The following is a 19,608-nucleotide window of genomic DNA, read 5'->3' as shown; positions in this document are numbered from 1 at the left end:
AGAGGCCCGCGTACCGCAAAAAAAAAAAATTAAGGGCCATCAAGAGCTCCTTAGAGATACTGGTTGCTTTCATCTTGTTCTTCTTGACTCCACTCTCTCTCCCCTCCACCCCTCCTCCTTGCCCCTTCCCCTGCCAGCAATAGAATTTGAAGGCATTGTCAGAGTGAGAAATGGGAATTAGGATTACAGGGAGAGATGCACTGATGCAAGGAAGGCTCTTTTGGATCTTGTTAAAATGGATCTATTTTGCACGCTTGCTTTTAAAAAGTCAGTATATCAAGAAGACCAGGAGCTTCTTGTGAGAGGCACCTTAGCAGTGGGAAGGGTTGGGGCAGAGTCCAATTTAGGCTTCTCAATAGACAAACACCTGTACTAAGGCACATCTGAGAGCTTGGGCCACATACCCGCAAGTAAGCAGAACAGAGCCTTATTGAGAAAAGTCCGAAAGGACTGGAGCAATCAGCTTACAATGAGGATTTTTGCTTCGTAGGAATGTGGTCTTGCTTGCTGAAAACATATCCTTTGCGCAGAAAGCACGCATAATCCTAGGCCAACTTTGCCCTTTGAATAAAAATATGCTTAGTTGGAATTTTGGAGGTGGGGGACTGGGGAATGGAGATGGGGAGGAATCTCTTTCAAGCCTGTTCAACAGAATACGTGCTTATAGATAGAAACTCAAAGGGAGTAATAGTTATGGAGTTCTATTTTGTAAAGTGTGACCAACTGATACAATAAAACATTTGTATAAGTGGTGATTAAATTACATTTAAGAGAGTACCTCATTTATGGCCCTAAAAAGTACTTGTTGGAGCTGTCTTTTGGACAGACCTTGGAAGGCCTAGGGATGGTACAGACAAAAGTTTATCAGGCCCCACTTCTCCCTTGCTGTGTCCACCTGCACCGTTGGTACGGCAATAAGTTCTGAGGGTCATGTCAATATTTCCATTAAAACACACACTTCTTAAAAATGGAGGTATTTTGCTGTGGGGCATAACTTAACTTACTGGGTCTACACTTGGGAGAGATACTTTCTCCACCAAATTTCTGAAGAAGAATCAAAATTGATTTGGGTATTATTGAACGGTGCTACTTGATTTTCAAATATTGATTGAGCGTAACAGGTTAAAGTACTTTTTTTTTGAAAAGTAGTTTTGGCTGATATTTTATCATATCATGACTTAAATGACATGCTGTATTTGAAAGTACTTAATATCATGCCTGGTAAACAGTAGGCACTCAGTAAATACTGCTTTGGCTATGTTACTATGCCACCACCATCATCAGCACCACTACTTAGTTTTCTGAGTTGGATAAATATTGAGTAATATATTGCATACTTCATCACAATGCCAGGAGGCTCTGGGTGCCCACATGTTAAATAGTAATTGTACTAAGTCTGATCCTGTATAAGTTTATGGCCAATTCTATCACATTAAAATAAATTTGGTGGTATAAGCAGCTTCGAAGTCACAGAACTGGGGCAGAAGTCCACTCTTGAGTGGTCAGTTTCGTGCACCCTGGGTCTTATGGGTACAGGCTGGTTGGCACCTTTAGCTTTGCATCGGCCTTCACTCTGTGAGGACAGACCTTGCATTTTCTGGGCCGGGGGAGAATTGGAGGGACTCAGAGGACCCTTGACTTTGGGGCTGGGGATTGGGAGGCCTGGTTCAAGGCCTTGCTTTTCCACCAAAGAGATATAGAGAAGTCACATTGGCGCTCTGGGCCTCAGGCTCCCATTTCCAGGAGGAAGACTCTAGGGTCCCCCTACCCTGACATCTATGCTCTCCGAGGCCATGTCTACAGAATAGCAGCCTGCAACGTGGCCGGCACTGTCCCTCCCCCAGTCTTTACCTCCCAGTTCTTCTCATCTTCCAGGACGTGGCTCAGATGTCCCCTCGTCAGAAAAGCTCCACCTCCCCCATGGCTTGCTGTCTCTCACCAAAGGAAGACATACCCACGGCTTTTAGTAAAATGAGAGCTCCATGCATCTGAGCATGGTAGCAACCAGGAAAAGAAGCAACTTAGCCAGTGAGTGCTTGGGGTTCCAGAACATTCTCTTCCCTTTATGTAGAGTCATAATTCTGATAGTCTGGGTCAGGCTCAACAGTGAGCCTCAACTATTTATTTACTTTGTGACACTTTATCACAACCTATGATTAGCCTAACACTGTCTTCCTCTTTCCCATAAATTTCAGTCCCACGATGGAAAGGGCCAAGTGCATGTTGCTCTTGCCTGATCTATAGGAAGTGCTCAGTGAGTATTGGTTGAAAGGGAGCTTGCTTCTGTGGTGCATGAGGCTCCTCTTCCTGGCCAGAGCCCCAGTTTCATCTCTAGAGGACAGTAGACCCGAGACAGAGAGAAGTCTGGGAGTTCCAATGGAGCCCTACTTGGTTCCGTGTTCTCTCTACTTCTTGTGGGTCTCCAGAGAAAAGAATTGGGTGAAGAGCTTGTTTCCACACTGGGCTTCCAGGTGGGGTTTAGCCCCTGAGGCCAACATGTCTTTGGGGCCTCTGGATAAGAGGCTGTCCTTCTTTATCCTCCTTGTGTGATGCTATATCTGCCTGGAGCTTCCTGGATCTTTCCTGGGTGAAATCTTCTCATGGCTGGAGGCCTCCTTATCCCCACGGCAGTGTCCCATTGTCTACCTTCTGTACTTGTTTCATGGGGAGATTCCACGTCACCTGCCCTGACCTTGCCCACACCCTGAGCCCTACCTGTGAAAGGGCACGCCCACCCCCAGCCGGACCCCACCAAGATTAACCACAGACAACCCCTCCCACACACACAAATTAGTGGACTGTGTCTGTGTTGACACATTCATTCTCACCCTAATGATATGTTTATTTAACTGATGACTGCTGTCCTCATTAGGGACTCATTGTTGAGCTTGGAATAGTGATTATTTTTGCTGATATTCCTTTTCTGCAATGATGATTTTTTAAAAAATCACTCTTTTGGTGTGCTATGAATCCTTAATGAGGATAGTTAAATTTAAAAGAAACCCCCAAACCACCCTTCAGGTTGAAAATAGAAGTGTCTGCACAAGCAGGCTGCTAATCTGCTGATTATTGATGGACATGATTGGTGACAGACCCACAGCTTTCAGCAAGATGAGAGCTCCATGCATCTGAGCATGGTAGCAACCAGGAAAAGAAGCAGCTGAGCCAATGGAAAGTGAATGCTTGGGGTTCCAGACATTCTCGTCCCGTTAGGGAGAGTCATAATTCTGATGGGTTGAGTATTAATAATGGCATCCAAATTGGACCCAGAGCTGGGTGATTCTTGGGAATGGATGGAGAAAGATGTTTATAAAAGCTTATTAGCCGAATACCCAGCAAGTTGGACAGACTTTCCAACCCCTGAAACCTACCTTTTTCCTTTCGAATTCTAATCAAATGCCCTCATGACAGGTGAGTACTTCCTGCTTCTCAGATGAGGATTAAGACTCTTAGAAAAGCAGCACTTTGGCTAAAACTGGGGTCAGGGTGTGCTGGCGTGACATCATGCATCTCGCCTGCAAGCCTCTGTCTTCTCATCTGTGGACTAAGCCCATGACAACAGTGACAGTGCTGTGGGAAGCATCCTGCGGCAGCTTGATGGTAGGGGTGGGAATCCCAGTGGCCTCAGTCCAGTGACCAGCCTTTACAGGTCTCCATACAGCATGGGGACCTGGGGTGGGTGGGAGATGGGGTGGGCGGTGACATGAGGAAGCCACAAGGGAACAGGTGTGGCCAGACCTGGGGGATTTAGCACAGGTGGGAATGAGCTCAGGACCTGGTTACTGGTTCCGGTATTAGCTGTGTGACCTGGGGCATGTCGCTTGTCCTCTTGGAAGCTTAGTTTCCTCACCTTGTACTAGGGGTGTTGGGCATCAAATAAAATAACAACACGTCAGGGGCTCAGTTACATCTTAAATCCCAGTCATGGAAGCTGCTGTGACACGGCCACCTCCTCCCATATGTGTGCTGACTGGCCTCATAAGTGCAGCATCTCCTCTCTTCTCGAGATCCGTGAGCTTCTGGAATCCTGGTCCCACCCAGCCGCTCTTTACAGCATGACGCAGCCTTGCACCAGACCTGAGCACGTGCTAGGTTAGTGCTGTGGGTGTCTGGTCCCCTGAGCTGCCTGGCTCCCGGCCCACTTCCCAGCCTGGGGCACCCCCCACCCCAGCCTCTTGGCTCCTGCTTTCTAGGGCGTCCGTTCTCCCCTCTGCCAGCACGTGTTGAGAGGCTGTGAGTGACGCTTCCTGCGTGGCTCCTGGTCTACACTTGGGCGTGGACAGAATGTTCCTCGCTGGAGCTGCCTCCAAATGGTGGCCTTTAAAACGTTCCTGCTCGTTCACTAACCACCAGGGCTTAGGATATGGGCTTACTCTCTGTCTTGGTCCTGCACGGGTCCCCTCCTGCTGCTGCCATCCACAGCTCAACGTTGGGCCATCCAGCAGCCGCTGAGAACCACTGGGTTCAAGGGGTGACACCCGCCCAGCTCTGACTCTCCTCACCAAATGAATTTCTCCTAAATACAGATTCAGGAGGAGTTCTGAGGCAGAGCATGGATGGACCAGGGAAGAGGTGATCCCGCCCAGAAACGTGGGCTGGTCGGCACACTCTGGGCAGACTGTGTGTCCTCTGCTGTTTTAGGCAGGCTCCGACCTGAGTGTATGGCAGGGCCTGGCCTTGGGGGGACTGAGAGTCCAGCTGGAAAGATCGAGTGCATGTTTGTTGGTGCATTCCTCATCTGGTCCCCCTAGAAGACGTCCTCCAGGAGGGCAGGGACCATGTCTGACCTTTCCCTGTTGTTTCTCTGGCATCTGGCACATAGTAGTTGCTCAGTAAATATTTGCTGAATGAATGAATGAATGAATGAATGGGATACCTGCTTGTGGAATGCTAATGATGCTTGGAAGGGCAAGAGAAGAGGGCACAGGGCAGTACAGGATGAGCTTTGCCAGAGGGATTGTATAAACAATTGCTATTGAAATTCAGAGGCTGGCCAGGGGCCCTTTCAGGCTTTGGCTGCCAAAGCCTTCTTAGGAGAGACTGCTCAAGCTGATTCTTGCATCCTGGTTGGCGCTTGGAGGTAGAGAGGAGGGAGAAGGGTGTGCAGAAGGCAGGGTGGGGTGGGCAAAGGCCTGGAGGCTGGACTGCAGGCGTGTCTAGGGGACAGCAGGTAGATCCCTGGGGCTGGAGGGAGGGAGGGTGTGTGCCTGGGAAGCTTTGGGGACCGTCCTGGAGAGGTCAGCAGAGGCCAGAATTCACAGGCCCAGGCTGGAGAGTTCAGCTGTGACCCCTGATGTTATTTTAAGGTGGTGGCTTTTTCATATTTAATTATGAATGAAATTGCATTTGAGGACGGCAGCTGATGACGGCGTGTGGTTGTGCTGTGTGGGCTGCTTTCAAAATAGCTCACCCCAAACTTCATTAGTGATTAGTTTGAGGAAACTGCAGCCTGACCTGCCAGCACTTTTCACATCGTCTGTGTTCTTGGGGAAGGGCTCTGGCTTCAGGGGCCCTTTTCTAGACCTCGTTCTTGGAGGCCCATCCTTGGGGACCTCAGCGTTTCTTGATGACGGGCAGATTGTTGCCCTTTGTAATTCTCCTTCGCCCTTCAACTTAGTCCTCTTTGAACTTGGAGCGCCCCGAGGGGACACTGACAGAAACCCCTGCCTGTGGCTCTGCGCGGCCAGGGAAGCCAGGGCTGGTGCTGGACGCTCTCAGCCAGGCCACCTGGCCCACCAAGTTGGGCTGCCGAACCGCATGGCTGGCGTCCCCATCTCCTGACTTCTCCTAAATATGGTCAGTGTTTGTAGAAGCTCCATCACCATCTGCATGAACTGTAGCTTTCGGCTTGGCCCCCCCCCCTTTCCTGGACTTAGTATAAACCCTCATTATAATCGAGATTAGCCTCAGTGAGAAGTACACATGGGTTGGCAACCACCGCAAATCCCAAACAGCATCTCCAGCGCTGTGATGAGCATGACATACCAGGGCTGGTCCCGTTTCCTCCCCTGAAATCCCATTCCTGACACTGGCCTGAGACACTGCTGCAGCCTGGGGGAGGGGGCGGTCTCCTCCACGGGAACGCTCCGGTTCCAGCTCCAGCTTTCTTCCCCTCGTAGCAGGCTTGGCTTTGCTCCCCGCTCCGCTGCTCCTCCGTGTTTGACCTTCGGAAAACTGCCTGGCGTCTCTGAGCCTCAGTTTCCTGGTATCCTTACATGGGGGATAAAGTGAGTCACAGAAATTAAATACGCTAACGCATGGAACTGAGAGCACTTGGTGCTGCTGCGCTCCCGGCAAGAGCTCAGTTAACGCCAACTCCTCGCTCCCCCGTCATGGCCGTGGCGATGCCGGTGGACAGCGTGGCTTGGGGGCTTAGAGCACAGAGGCAGAGAGCCCCCCGAATTGAACCCTGGCTCTGTCGCTTCCTGGTGACTTGGCCTTGGGCAAGCTGCTTGACCTTCCTTTGCCTCCGTTTCCTCCTACCTGTTTGAGGGCAGTGCTGATAGCGTTTCGCAGGGTTGTTGTAAGGATTTGAACTTGGACTACACCAAGGGGCACCCAGCCCATGGTGAGCTTTATTCACGTGCCAGTAAGTATCAGTTCTTACTGTTTATCATTGTGACTACCGTATCATTATCTTAGTAGTTACGTGATCTGGATCACATTGGCTAACCTCTTGAGCCTCAGTTTCCCCGAAACGACGCAGGGACACCGTGACCGGCGGCGTGTGTGAGAGTGCAGGGCCCAGCGGGCCTGGCTGGCCCTCCTTCCCCTGGGCCGTGACGCTCCGTAGCTAAGTAACCCTGGCTGATGTGTGGCTTTTGACGGAGGTGCTCGCGGGAGAGCCGCGTGTGCCGCCCTCCTCCTTCGGGTGACAGCTGTCTCCAGGCAGATGCCTCCCCCATGTTCTGGAGCAGTGAAAAGAGGAGAGAGCGTCCCAGATTTAACTTTGGAATGTGCACAGAGTCGTGCCAGCCTGCCTCCGAGCCCACAGGGCCCGTGGGCTGGGTGGTCTTCAGGGTCACTGCCGCTCCGGACTCTGGGACCTGAGAACCCATGCGGCAGGGTCTGGGATCTGGGTTGGGCTCTTGAACCCTAAGTGCAGTGGGAGTCCCAGAACAGCGTGTGCAGCTGGGAAGAGCCACTGATCGCCCAACTGAGGAGTCTTTCTCTTGGTAACTTGTCTGTTGGGCGTAGTGGTGCAGGTGTGAGACTTGATGGGAAATGGACACACTTTGGGAGGAGTGGGCGAGAGTGGGGACTCAGGCCTGTTTCCCAAGGTCTCCACACCAGTGCTCTGTGGTCTCAGGCCTTGTCTCACCCCTGGGCAGAGACCCGCTTTCTGATATGCTGGCCTTCCCAGGAATTCCGGAGACAGGCCCATGACAGGCCTCCTGTTAGGACCCATAAGGCCACTCATAGAGATGGACATCACCACCTTGGGGAGAGGGTTGCCCTCATTGCAGGTGGCATTGCAAGGCCTCTGCACCGTAGAGTGACAGGAGGGACGGCCGAAGCCCTGGGGAGTGGCAGAGTGCGAAAGGGATTGGGGCAGGTGACTGTGCTCCAGGCAGGCCACTGTGAGCGGCTGGCGGCTGTGGACTTGGAGGCTGTCTGCTTCTGGAGGCAGGGTGGTCTCCTCTGACGTCTCCAGCCCTAAGTGTTCTCTTCTCTCCCAGATATCTGAGTATGAGCCCCAGCTCGAGGTATCCCACAACTGTGAGCTGGAGAACCCTGCGAGGGTGTCCGATGTGCATTTGTCACTCTAGGGAAGGCAGGCGGACTCCCAGGTATACCTGCCCTGGCCCCTGGCAGCCTGCCCCCACCCCCCTCCCAGCCCCGGGAGTGCCTGCTCTCTAAAGGGGAGCAGTGGGGACAGGGAGACCTGGTCAAGCTGGCCTCGGGGGTTGACGAGCAATGTCTCACTCAATGTGAGTCTTTCCTGGGGGAGCCAGAGAAGCCCCCAGCCTCCGAAGGCTCCGTATCTGGTGGGGTCAGGTAGCAGCACAGGAAGTCCAAACCCTGTGGTCACTGTTATTCCTCAGAAGTGGCCTCAGGGGACAAGATGATAGGGTTCAGGAGGGCCCCCAGGGTACATGTCGGGCAGCTAATCCCTCCCTGACGGGAGACTGCACCGGGCCCAGCCTGGGCCCTTGACTCACCCCCGTGCAGCAGTGTCCTCTGAGCACTGGATTAATGTGCTGTTCCTTTTAGTCTCCTCCCCTTGTCACCTCCGAATGTCTCAGAGACAAGCCTGAGTGAAGGACAGTTTTCTTGCCTCTTTGAGGAGTCTTTTCACCTGCTCGGGCACCCTCGCAACCCCCTTGGACCAGGGGTCAGAGCAGAGGAGAAAGAGCAGTTTCTAAATTATCACCGTCTCGTACCTGCACATGTGCACAAAAATAAGCCTGAATGCTTTTTCTTAGTGTGCCATATGCTGTCTATTTTTAACTAGTATATACAGGGCCCAAAAGAAAATTCGGTGAGGAAGTAAGAGCACATTGTGGTTGCAGATACACAATCACCGAAGAAACCTAAGATAATTGCCGAAATGACATCCTTTAGAAAATGCGAGGCTCTGCGGGTTCCTCCTGCAACAGGCATCCTGTGCATTTTCTGTCCCTTCTCCTTGGCCGCCACGCACTTAATTCCATTCCAGCCATGTCAGGAAGACTTGAGAAAAAAAATCCCACCATTAAAGACGTGCTCTTTGTTGTTTCAATCTGTGACCCCAGCAATCTCTTTAGCAAGCCATGGTTCAGTGAACTGGCACACAGCAGCCGTTCAGCAGTGGAAAAATCATAAAACAGATGGAAGCTTTACATTTTTGTTTAGTTTTTAAGAGCAGTTTTTATAACATCGCTTAAAACCATTCTGATGCATCATACTGTTTACACTCGAAGCTTTGTAGCTAAGATGTTTACAGTATGGAGAATGTTTTAAGATATTTTATAGTTATGATATTTAGATAATTGGCAAGAAAAAAATAGTTTGTTGAGATTGCAGTGATGTTAGTAATCGTGAAGTAACTTATGAGTCTCAATAAATATGTCCAGTTTGGTGGAAAGTACAAACTCAGTTAAAACAAAACAACACAAGAGGGAATATCTTTTTAGTGAAATCATTTCCTTTTCTTAATCAAAAGATGACAGGCGGGGCCTTAGAACTCCCATCTGCGCGGCACCACGCCATGGCCCTGAGCGCTGCCTCTCCTTTTGTGATTGATAGCTGCTCTACATCGGGCCATCGCTATTCCACACGAGTTCATGCAAACACCAAAGTTAATAAAGTTCAGTTTCAGCAGACCACCTTAAAATAAACCCAGAACAGCCCCCCACGTATCTTTGTGCAGTGGAACTGGCAGAGATTTTTTTTTTAATGTTAAAGAATTTATGCAGAGCTAGGATTTGGAACTCTTTTTTTTTTTTTTTTTTTAACTGCCCCAAAATGGCATTAATCAAAAACAATAACTCCTTTTAACTTTTCTAAGTGCTCTAAAGGAAAGTATGAAATAATCTGTGTGTGGGCCACAAATGTGGAGAATGCAAACATTTCACAATAAACATGTTTAAATGAAAGTCCCTGGCAAGATAGTCTGAAAGATAGTACATGCTGGGTTAATTAATGCATACTCATAAAAATAAACCTCACTTTTAAGATTTGACCAATAAAAATCATCAGCATATTTGGATCAGATGACTTTATGTATACATTGAACTTCTCTGTGGCAAATGGTCCTTGGAACGCCTGGAAACAGACTCCAGTTTGAGGTCCAAACTCCCCTTCTATCTGCTTTTTGTGTTTCCAATACAGTGATACGATGATTTATTCTGGTTTTATCTGTTATACCTGCAATTGATCTGCTGGTGATGGGATTAAATTTATCATTTTAGATGAATAAATCATAGTTAGATAGCCAGAAAAATGTTTAGTTGCATAAAAATGCCTATTGTTTGCTTACAACACACAACGTTTGATTTTCACTATAATCAAATTACTAGAGTGCATTATTTTTACTCCAAGATGTTGATTTTTTGCTATCTTAAATTGAATCATTTTGGCCTATTCACAAATGCTATCTTTAAAAATATATATACTTTCCTGAAATCATGCATTCAAACAAATGTTGACTTTGGGTTGTGGATTACTCAGTGTTCTGAGGTTTTGTTAAATTAGAAATCACATCATTTTCTAAGCCTAATTACAGTATAGAAGATTCTGATTTTATATCTTGCTTTTTGAACAGGAAAAGACAAACTGCTACAGTGACCGCTTCGGTATGAAACTAACAGTAAAACCAAACTCATTTTAAAAGAACTGAGATTGGAATTCATAAATTCAGTAGAAGTTAAGTTGTAACTACCCAGACAGTGAAATTCTGAACCTAAGATAATGCCACATTTCAAATCCTTATGAAAATAAAAAGAACCCAACAAAACTTATTGAGGAAAAAACTCTAGCATGAGTTTAATTTTATCCAACTTTACTGGCAGCTTATTTTGAACTAATGTGCAATAAAGTTGCCAAGCAGAACAACTGAAAGAAACGAGAAAAAACATTTTTTTCTTGTTTCCTTACACTGTTTGTTTTAATAAAGGCTGTAGAGCAGTAAACACCTGAATCAATGACTTGGTGTTGGGTTGGCCAGAGAGCTTTAGGACTTAGTACTGCTGTGATTAGCCAGTTCACAAAAGGGCAGGCACTGGGCTGTCCGCTTCAGCGAGTTCCGGACAGCTGTCCCTGGGTCTGCTGTATCCCCTGCCCCCATGGGGACAGATACGAGCCCCGGAGTAAAAGCCCTTCTATGGTAGCATCATCCTGGCTCTCCTGGGCGTAAGACAAGTACCCACTCTTAAGGAAGCGCCTTTCACATGAATGTTTCTGGAAAAAGGGCTTGCAAGTCCAAGGGATCCAGCTGATTGTAAACAGTGTCAGCTTCATACCCTCGTTTTGTACCAGAGACTCAACATTGCCTATTTTAGAGAGAGTGTGTTTACGCCTACAAAATGAACCTCTGCGCGTGTAGATGTTTGTCCTGAAGCCACACCTAGGGATTCCTGGGGTGGGGGAGCATCTGTCTCAGCCCTTCCCTCCCCCAGGCAGGGGGCTGGGCCTGGGGGAGGCTCCCACATCAGGGGGTGCCCGCAAGAAGGTCTTCACCTGGGAAGGCCCAGGGCCCATCTGGAGACAGTGGGAGGAGGTGATGTGCCCAGAGAGCTGCTGACTCGGGGTCCCAGAGCAACCCCCGGGCTTCTGAGCAATGGGATTAAAAATCCAACATGCATGTGTGATCTTGCCTGGAGAAGTCCCATAGCTTCCATCAGATTTTTGAGGAAGTGCCTTTCTCATCTGTACCTGAGAAACAGATAAACTTAGATGGAAAAACTAGGGGATGGTAACCCTCTTTTTGGAGAAACTGGGTGCTGCTTCAGGACAGATACAAACGTCTGCTCCTGGGAAAGTCTGAACCACAGGACGCGGGGTAGGATGTGGGGCAGGAGGCACGAGGTCGGTCCCCTCCCCGCCCAGTGCATCATACAGAGTGTGGCTGTTTCTGTACTTTTTAAGGTAGTGTGTTGATGGGACAGCTGTGATGACCACAGCAGCAAGGGCTGGGGGAGTGAGCCGAGGCCTGGGGTGGGGAGGAACAGTCCAAGGGTGGGGCCCCTGCCCTGGGCCGTCTCTCTAGCCTCCCGTCCTTGTGGCCTGTCCCCAGTGATGGGATTGGACGTGGCCACAGCCCATCTCAGAAGCCGTGCTCCGAGTGCCTCCTTCCTTCCCACCTTTGTGCCCACACTGGGCCTTATGGCTCAGGAATTATTACCAGCTCCATTGCTTACTTTCTGCCACCAGCACCTGCCACGTCCTGGAAGCCACTTGCGGAGTGAGTCCCTCTCCTGGGCCGAAGCAGAGGGGGAAGATGGTTTATTTGCCCAGGCCCGGCTTGTGGTGGCTTCAGGAATTCAAGTTCCCCATGGCCAGGAGGTCCTTTGGAGACTCCTATGTTCAATGCTCTCGTTGGACAGTTGGGAGAGCCAAGGCTCGAATGGAAGAGCCTCTGAGGTCAGACAGCGAGCTAGTGGTAGGGCTGGGCGAGGACAGGCCTAGCCCCATGACCTTGTCCCTGTGTCACCCTCCTCCTCTGGTTCAGTGTGTGTGAGCCAACATTCTGTGGGAGACACGTAAGAGGTGGCCAGCTCCGTGCAATTTTCCCTCCTGCTGGCTCAGCGTAACAACAATGTTCCAGGCACATTATGTCAATTAGTTAATTACTAATCATCTCATTGAATTTAATTAATTCTTACAACAACCTTATGAGGTAGGTACTACTTCCATCCCCATTTTACAGATGAGGAAACTGTGTAGTGGTCAAGCCCAGGCCACTCACCGCAAAGTCGGTGCTCTCAGCTCCCTGTCCCGCACTGTTCCCCAGTGCTCAGAGATGACTTCAGATTTAACCTGGCTGAGCACTTTTCTCTTTGATATAGTTAAGTATCTATTTTACATACTTAGATGGGGAATAAATATTGTTTTTGGTTTATGGCAGTGTTATATAAAATTTCCATTAAAAACAAATTGATTTAAGGAAATCTATGAGTGAATTTCACGAAAGATCCTAACGAGTTAATGGTACAGGTATAAGCAGATATGGCGATAAGGCGAAGGTGGCATGCAAATGATGGAAATGTGGGCCACACTGTCCCCAATGCAGTTAGGGTGGCCATCAGGAAATCTCCAACGCAATGGTTCTCAAATTGGCTTCCAGGGGACCTCAGGGGTTCTAAGACGTCTTGGGGGCCAAGAGAAGGAGAGGCCTCAGGGCTCTCTTCTGCAGCTTTGGCTAGAGGAACTGCTTTTATCAGCTCATATGTGGAAAGATTTCCTTGGAAAAGGACTCTGCTAGAAAATGCTGAAAAAACATGATCTAGACCAAGTTCTTGATTCTGTAGATGGGAAACCAAATTCCACAGAAGAGCAGAGAATCACAACGATTGACGCTCTGCAGTCATTTTAAATAGAAAGTGTCTTTATTTAGGCAGATCGGTGGAGCTTTGGTAGAAGAAGCAAAATATACACTTGAACGGAGTCGTGACGATTCACACAGTCCAGTCCCCTGCTTCCGGTAGCCTGGCCACCAGCACATTTGGTAGAGGTGGATGTCCACCTGGGAGCAAGCTCCCCACAGGCAGCGGGCCCGGGAGTCACAGGGCAGAACTGCTGAGCAGTAGCAGACAGTGATGGCTGGTGGTCGAGTGGTGAGTGGGTGCCAGACCCTGGGTAAGCACTTTCAGATGTGTTATCTCCGTTCTAAAGATGAAGAAATGGAGGCTCCGTGTTGACGTGAATTCTCAATATCAGTGCTGGGCCTTACTGGGCTCTGGTCTAGAGTCTGTGCTCCTGATGGCTGAGGCTCCTGCCTCCCAGGAGATGTCCATCAGTGTCTAGCAGATGCAGGTGTCTCATGGTCACAAACACCTCTCTGAGCCCTCTCATCCTGAAGGTTCAGACAGGAGGCAGGAATGTTTCTCTCCCTTCTCCTGAGTCTGCGGGGGTTTGTGCAGAATCCTATCGGTTGCCCCACAGGGTTTTCTAGGAGTTTGTGTTCTTTGAGATACAGGAAGGAAGCCAAGGATGGGTGACCAAACACTTTGACAATAAACCAGACCTTATTTACTATTTCTTCTCTTCTACCTTACATCAACCCACTAGGTAGGCATGCTATAAGAGCTCATGTGTATACTTTTTTATTAAAAAGATACCAATGGTATTCTTTCATTCATCCATAAGGCATGTTTTTCATTTACATGTGTATTTTTGCATTTGCACATTAAGTCATGTGTTTGTCACTTTTTTAACTCTTTCAATCATCATTCTACCTCTTCATCCATCTATTCACGCATGCCTTTATGCATTCATTCACTTATTCACATTTTTCTTCATGTGGACATTTGTTAGTTCGCTCATTCATTTCATCCTTTCAACAAATAGAACACTTTGAAGTTAATTAATTTCTCTGGAGAAATGTGGAGTAGTTTAGCCATACCCAGGGTAGATTCTGGGCATCTTTCTCATTGTTGCGTGTAGAGGCACATGAAGTTGGATAAATAGTGCCAGGGCCCCTGAGGGAGAATTATTGGCCCATGAGAGGAACAGGCTAAACCCATTTACTGTGACCATGGGATCTAAATATCACTTGTGTGCTGCGGTCTTAGGGTCTTCCCTCCTCAGGTCTTCCCTAGGGCCTGAGAATATGTGGGGGCCCCCCAGACCTCCTCAATAAGTCTCATGACCCCGAGCCATCGCTGGGTTGCTCCTGGGATGTAAGAACTGGCAGCATGCCCCATGGGGAAGCAATAGACGGTTGAGTCTAGAAACCAGGGCCATGGTGTGACAGTTTGGAAAGGAGGAGCTCTCTGTCCAGATGAACTCATGAGGGGCACGCGTGGAGTGGGCAGGAAATGCAGTGAAGGGCATAGTGGGAATGAAAAATAATAAGGGTCCTGCAGAACTACGTTTCCTTCTCTTCCTCCACCAAAGAGTTTCCATCTATTTCCTTTTTTTGAACTTCACATTATCCCTGAAAGATAGGCAGGATGAAAACTATGGTGCTTGTTTTGATTAGTAGTAACATTAACTGCAAGCCAAGCTAAGAATGAGAATGTTTTAGCCTTGGACATGAAGTATTTGGGGAAGGACCTGCCTCCACCAAGTGAGTAGGGATTAGAAATTACTTTTCCATCAAGCTCTGCGTTGGTGTTGGGAATATAGATCGACTGTTTCCATGGCCTAAATGTAGACTTCTTTTGGTTTATTGAGATGGTAATTTAAGCTTGCCCTCAACCTTCCTTATTGTGCTTGACTCCACATGCATATACGTGCCCTTTCTGTTTTCCAGACTGTGCTTTTAAGTGTCTGGCTGCAAGGATGCTTTTGATAAGTAGAACATCGACAAAGGGCTTTCATACCAGCAAGCTGTATAGGGTACCAGTTGGCTCTGGAAGATGTGTTCAGCCTTTACCGCTCTATGAATACTTTCCTCTCTGCAGCGAAGTCGGCGTGGGTGGCCATTTGGAAACTCATCCTGCCCTCATTCAGACTGTACTTAACTCCTGAGATACTCTCCTTTCCCCAGGTATTCATGAAGCCTCACCCCAAGACAAGCTCAGGTGGCCTGTTTTACCTGTGTATCAGAACCCCGCCCACACTGAATCTCAACTCATGGCCAGAGTTCTTCCTATACCCTAGTTCCGTAGGGAACAGAAGCCTGCACCTGAGAAGGATCACAGGAAAAGGAAGATCCACCCGCACGTTCCTCCCTTGCTTTTATCCTCCATCCACCTCAGCCCCATCTCTGCTTTCACCGTCCAACCATCCTCTTGCGTACTGCTCTACTTGATTTAGAATACACAGCCATAAACACTCAGGGCAGCCAGCAGCATGACTGGATATAATATTAATTTCTTTTCTGGTTTATTTGTGAAGGAGTCAACCATATAAATCACCTTAAGCCACTAAGACAGAGAATGAAATCACATCTTCAAATGAAGAAGTGTAGCGTGTTACCATTAAAACCTAAGAAGAATCTGTGATCAACTGGGGGTTCTTAATGTGGGTATAGTTTTGTTAACGTTGCTGTAGATTATGTGAAATGCTCAGAAAGTTTTCCCCCCCCTCTGTTTTAGCAGAAAGCATTGGGTACCTATCAGCGGCATATCATTAGAAAGTCTGGTGTCTGCTGGACGTCTCCTTGTAATGCCATTTTTCATGACTTGTTTAATTAACAACCATTTTTGACCTAGACTAGTTACAAAAGTGTTGCTATTCTCTCCTGCTGAATTATGTCTAATGAACATATTTGCATGTTATCAGATATAGCAATGTATCATTTCAAATTTTGGCGTTTAAGCCTACATCCCTCAAAACAGCTTTTGTGGACTAGTAAGCAGGTGAAATCAAAAATCTCATTTCATATCTGACATTAATAACTTTCAAGGGGAATGAGCATTGGCATTTATGTCTGGACCAGAATCGAGCCCAATGTCCTAGAAACACAAGGGCAGCAGACAAACCTACTCACCAGATAGGAAAATAAATCATGCAGAATGCAGAATTTCTACCTTACATGTTAATTAATGTGTGCAATCAATTACTGATGTTACAATATGAGGAAAAAACTGGTGGGGAATGGGGTAATAAAAAATACCTATAGATTTATCTGCTTCTTTTTTCTATTTAAACAAATAGTCTTCAAGCCTGTGAATGCTGTGTTGAGACATGCTCTGAATAATAAGCATCATAAAATCTAATCAGATTTATAAGAGGAATTGATTGTTGTGGCAGGAGGAGAGGGTGGAAAATAAGCTGAAATTTAAGTGTTAATTTTTATGCTAATCCACAGTGGCTTCATATGAAGCAATTTTGTTCTGTGCCACAAATATAAAATTGTCCCTTGCAGAGAAATGTCAGCTTGCTAGACCTGAAAGCAGTAATTTATTAGGTATGTTTCTATTAGTATGTGTCACAGTTGTTAGCAGGCTATACACACAATAGTGCTTCATACTTATCCTCCAAGTCTCAGAATGTTTCAGCTCAGTGGCTGGAACGTGGGGCATTAATACATTATCATATGCGGGGTGGTCTGTGCCCTGTGGACAAAAGGCTATTTAATACAATTTAATGTCATTCTGAGAAGAAGTGGAAAAATAAAGACGGGGAATAAAATGGCATCTGTGTGTTTCACAGTGCACTCATGCACAAACCCTCAGTTTAAGAGGTATGACATTTCTGCCAAGAAAAAGAATAAAACTGGGGCATTTTTTTTATAACCTGTTCCCCACTGCAGTATTTTCTAAATGCTATTAAGTGATCGATTTACACGGCCCCGTGATGATGTCATCTATAAGAAGGGGAATGCAGATGACAGCAAAATATTAGTGACAGTGACCTTGTTTCAGAATCCTTGGAACCCTGTCAGCTTTGCTTCCAGTATATGGTTTCAAAGAATGTACTTTTTGGACAATATCTAGTTACTGGGTAGTGAATTAATAGAGTTAAGGGTTCTGATGCAATTCACATATAGGTCAATTACATGCGCCAACATCTGCTCTGTCACTATCATTTGCATATAGCATTCATATGTTAATGATGCCTCTTTTTACTCAAGTAATATATTTAAAAAACAAGATTTGCATATCAGTTTGGATCAGTATATTACAAGCAATTTATCATTTTCTCCTTCTTGTGATGATTTTAAGAACAATATCTTGAGTGATGGCTGCTATATTTGAGCATGGCTCTGATTTATACAAGAAACCCTTCAGTGGGAAAGCTTCCATTCTAAAGCTGCTTAAAGCCTTATAAATCAATAATGACACAGATGGACTGGTGATAATCTATTTAGAATGCCTGATAGCAAATATTGTTGTACAGATGATTAGAATGGTAACTGTTTTAGCAGAAAGCCTTTCTCTCTTTGTAAATGGTAAGTTTGAACAAAAAAGTGCTCGCACATGGACTTCATGTCAGGAAATCTTCGTGCTGGGTCTGGGTTGCAAAGGGAAAACATCGGGGGAAGAACAAAGAGACTTCCCGCTCCTGCCAATATAATCATATCATTCCCTGTTTCTTTAACAAAACAGGACCTCTTAATGGAATTGTGTCTTCAGGTGTAAATAGCATTAAAAGCTGCTTCCCCTCTCCTCTTTGCCCCGATACGGCGCAAGGAGTGAGAAAATAAAGTGGAGGTTGTCAGAAGTGGCAGCTGCTTGGAATCCTGATAAATATAAGCTTTTATTGATCTGATGAAAATGAAAGATCCCAGCACTAGGCAGTATTTAGCTTCTTGTCTACAGAGCGTCACCAGTGGCCTTGCATTGGGATAGATTTTCATTCTCATACACCGGGTTTGATTTCATCTTTGACCTTTTCAGCTGAATTTCCTTGACCTCTGCATATTGCTGTGATTTGGCGAATTTGTTACATTTCACTTTACATCACTTCTTTCTCTATTTCCTTTTGTGATAGGGAACTGGGACGCCCCTCTGGCAATCTGTCAGTGCCCGGATCAGCCGCAACCTTTCTGGGGTATTTTCTCACCACACTGACAGTCCTTAAGACAAGTATGCAGTTAAGCTGCTAAGGTAAGTCTTACTATATAAGAACTCTTTGCCCTAGACACACATCATTTCCTCCTGCTTTGTCGCATTGACCTAACGCAAATGCCAACCAAATAGCCTCCTCTCTCTCCCCGCTGGCCAGGGGCTTCCTCCCAGCCTCTCCCCGACCCAAGTAGGATTCCTCTACCTGCCCATAGCTCTGGGTGAGTGGTGGCTGGCAAGACCTTTTGCCATGGGCGAGGCATTCCTTCGTGGTTTGGGTGTGTTTGGGGATGGGTGGGGAGGGGGAACAAAGGAATCATGAAAAAATGTTATTTTCCTCTCTGTGGCTTAATTCCCTTCTCAAGTTTTCTTCTGGGATGAATACAAGGCTTCAGTTCGAAATCCTGAGGTGCTGCTAACATATTCTGGTTCCAAGAAAGTGCCGCTGTTATTTTGAGTAGTTTTGATACAACCAAATCAAAGTGAAGATTTGAAATAGCTTTTCTGAAAGCCCAAGCTGAAGTCATAAATTATTCTGCACCATGATTCTTTCTGATAGTAAAACCATACCTCTCTGCCTGACATTGCTGAAATGTGGAAAAGTGAAAGTTAAAAATAAAATGAAACATTTAAATCTTGGCTGTTGAGAACCTCAGATAGACATCAAGGCCAGTCGATAAAGGCCCCTATCAATTAGGCTTCCGCAGTCATCATCAGATTTGGTGTATTAGCAATTGCACAGGTGCAGGGTTCTGGTATTGAGACTGGGAAGGGCTAGGAAAAATGCGGGGAAATACCTTAAAATGGGAAGTGAGGGGCCGGGATGCCAAGGTCGGCTCAGTGGCAGAGCCCAGGGCAATGGCAGTGCCCACTCCCTCCTGGAATCCTGGGGGAGGAAATGTCTGCAGCCAAAGGGTTGGAAGGTTTCCCTTTTTTACCCCTTTCCTTTGAGTCAGAAAGTGTTGATTTCACACTGTGGTGAGTGTTTTCCATCAGCTTCTTGGTGGGTGTATTCCGTGTTAGGAAAAGGAACAGCGAACACCAGCAGTTGTAACTTCCGTCAGCGGAGGGCGGGCGGCCTCCAGTGGCTCCAGGACCTCTGAGCACCAGGACCCCTCTAACGATGGAGGCAGCCACGGGCTTCCTGGGCCTCCGGACTGAGCTGTTTGGCTGTCCCCTCCTCAGCATAACACAGGCAGAACAGTTTTTGGTTCCATAGCTGTTTGGTTGGGAAAACAAGCCTGCGGTTGCCAGTAAGGTTTAGAATTCGCCTGCCAGATCAGGGAATGTCTGTGAAGACTATTTTCCCTCTTGGGAGGCAAAACACAGATGGGGGAGTTAGGAGTCTTACAATATTTAGCTGCTACATTGATGGTAGGGATTCTGCCGCGTGGATGCTCGCAGTTTCCGAAGGCCTAGCTTATCATCACTGCCGAGGGCCTCAGGTAGGGGAGATGGGTGGGGCTGGCCTTCCCCTGGGAGTGAGCACTGCCAGCTGGCTCTGGAACGT

The 19,608-nt window shown here is 47.3% G+C and overlaps 1 protein-coding gene across 6 annotated transcripts in view; it reads left to right on the top strand.

Moving 5' to 3' along the window:
* The window catches only part of ZNF536 (zinc finger protein 536), a 418,725-nt gene that overhangs the window by 93,590 nt on the left and 305,527 nt on the right, over positions 1 to 19,608 (top strand). For all 6 annotated transcript variants that reach the window (XM_067717883.1, XM_067717885.1, XM_067717882.1 and 3 more), the window contains exon 3: positions 18,025 to 18,140. The gene's annotated coding sequence lies outside the window, so the exon portion shown is untranslated. The remainder of the gene's footprint in view (positions 1 to 18,024; positions 18,141 to 19,608) is intronic.

The sequence above is a fragment of the Pseudorca crassidens genome, chromosome 20 (assembly GCF_039906515.1).
Source record: "Pseudorca crassidens isolate mPseCra1 chromosome 20, mPseCra1.hap1, whole genome shotgun sequence".
NCBI lineage: Eukaryota > Metazoa > Chordata > Mammalia > Artiodactyla > Delphinidae > Pseudorca > Pseudorca crassidens.
This window is presented reverse-complemented; position numbering and strand designations above follow the sequence as displayed.